Source organism: Bombina bombina, chromosome 3 (assembly GCF_027579735.1).
Source record: "Bombina bombina isolate aBomBom1 chromosome 3, aBomBom1.pri, whole genome shotgun sequence".
Taxonomy (NCBI): domain Eukaryota; kingdom Metazoa; phylum Chordata; class Amphibia; order Anura; family Bombinatoridae; genus Bombina; species Bombina bombina.
The window spans coordinates 670,404,948-670,407,447 of record NC_069501.1 but is presented as its reverse complement, the minus strand read 5'-3'; positions in this window follow the sequence as shown (position 1 = coordinate 670,407,447).

Sequence of the window (2,500 nt, the reverse complement as noted above, 5' to 3'; positions counted from 1 at the left end):
AAGAATCACCAATTCTGATAGCTCGCAGGCTATCAGAATTGGTTTTCAACAGCTATTCAAGGGTTAAAATCATTTATAAACACACTTCCCCAATGCTTTACACTCCTGCCTTCCACACTAGCCCATCTCAGATGAATTTTTACTCTCTGGCCTCTTTCTGCGTAAGAATCACCAATTCTGATAGCTCTCAGGCTATCAGAATTGGTTTTCAACAGCTATTCAAGGGTTAAAATCATTTATAAACACACTTCCCCAATGCTTTACACTCCTGCCTTCCACACTAGCCCATCTCACATGAATTTTTACTCTCTGGCCTCTTTCTGCCTAAGAATCACCAATTCTGATAGCTCGCAGGCTATCAGAATTGGTTTTCAACAGCTATTCAAGGGTTAAAATCATTTATAAACAGACTTCCCCAATGCTTTGCACTCCTGCCTTCCACACTAGCCCATCTCACATGAATTTTTACTCTCTGGCCTCTTTCTGCCTAAGAATCACCAATTCTGATAGCTCGCAGGCTATCAGAATTGGTTTTCAACAGCTATTTAAGGGATAAAATCATTTATAAACACACTTCCCCAATGCTTTACACTCCTGCCTTCCACACTAGCCCATCTCACATGAATTTTTACTCTCTGGCCTCTTTCTGCGTAAGAATCACCAATTCTGATAGCTCGCAGGCTATCAGAATTGGTTTTCAACAGCTATTCAAGGGTTAAAATCATTTATAAACACACTTCCCCAATGCTTTGCACTCCTGCCTTCCACACTAGCCCATCTCAGATGAATTTTTACTCTTTGGCCTCTTTCTGCGTAAGAATCACCAATTCTGATAGCTCTCAGGCTATCAGAATTGGTTTTCAACAGCTATTCAAGGGTTAAAATCATTTATAAACACACTTCCCCAATGCTTTACACTCCTGCCTTCCACACTAGCCTATCTCAGATGAATTTTTCCTCTCTGGCCTCTTTCTGCGTAAGAATCACCAATTCTGATAGCTCGCAGGCTATCAGAATTGGTTTTCAACAGCTATTCAAGGGTTAAAATCAGTTATAAACACACTTCCCCAATGCTTTACACTCCTGCCTTCCACACTAGCCCATCTCACATGAATTTTTACTCTCTGGCCTCTTTCTGCGTAAGAATCACCAATTCTGATAGCTCGCAGGCTATCAGAATTGGTTTTCAACAGCTATTCAAGGGTTAAAATAATTTATAAACACACTTCCCCAATGCTTTACACTCCTGCCTTCCACACTAGCCCATCTCAGATGAATTTTTACTCTCTGGCCTCTTTCTGCGTAAGAATCACCAATTCTGATAGCTCACAGGCTATCAGAATTGGTTTTCAACAGCTATTCAAGGGTTAAAATCATTTATAAACACACTTCCCCAATGCTTTACACTCCTGCCTTCCACACTAGCCCATCTCACATGAATTTTTACTCTCTGGCCTCTTTCTGCGTAAGAATCACCAATTCTGATAGCTCGCAGGCTATCAGAATTGGTTTTCAACAGCTATTCAAGGGTTAAAATCATTTATAAACACACTTCCCCAATGCTTTACACTCCTGCCTTCCACACTAGCCCATCTCAGATGAATTTTTACTCTCTGGCCTCTTTCTGCGTAAGAATCACCAATTCTGATAGCTCACAGGCTATCAGAATTGGTTTTCAACAGCTATTCAAGGGTTAAAATCATTTATAAACACACTTCCCCAATGCTTTACACTCCTGCCTTCCACACTAGCCCATCTCACATGAATTTTTACTCTCTGGCCTCTTTCTGCCTAAGAATCACCAATTCTGATAGCTCGCAGGCTATCAGAATTGGTTTTCAACAGCTATTCAAGGGTTAAAATCATTTATAAACAGACTTCCCCAATGCTTTGCACTCCTGCCTTCCACACTAGCCCATCTCACATGAATTTTTACTCTCTGGCCTCTTTCTGCCTAAGAATCACCAATTCTGATAGCTCGCAGGCTATCAGAATTGGTTTTCAACAGCTATTTAAGGGATAAAATCATTTATAAACACACTTCCCCAATGCTTTACACTCCTGCCTTCCACACTAGCCCATCTCACATGAATTTTTACTCTCTGGCCTCTTTCTGCGTAAGAATCACCAATTCTGATAGCTCGCAGGCTATCAGAATTGGTTTTCAACAGCTATTCAAGGGTTAAAATCATTTATAAACACACTTCCCCAATGCTTTGCACTCCTGCCTTCCACACTAGCCCATCTCAGATGAATTTTTACTCTTTGGCCTCTTTCTGCGTAAGAATCACCAATTCTGATAGCTCTCAGGCTATCAGAATTGGTTTTCAACAGCTATTCAAGGGTTAAAATCATTTATAAACACACTTCCCCAATGCTTTACACTCCTGCCTTCCACACTAGCCCATCTCACATGAATTTTTACTCTCTGGCCTCTTTCTGCCTAAGAATCACCAATTCTGATAGCTCGCAGGCTATCAGAATTGGTTTTCAACAGCTA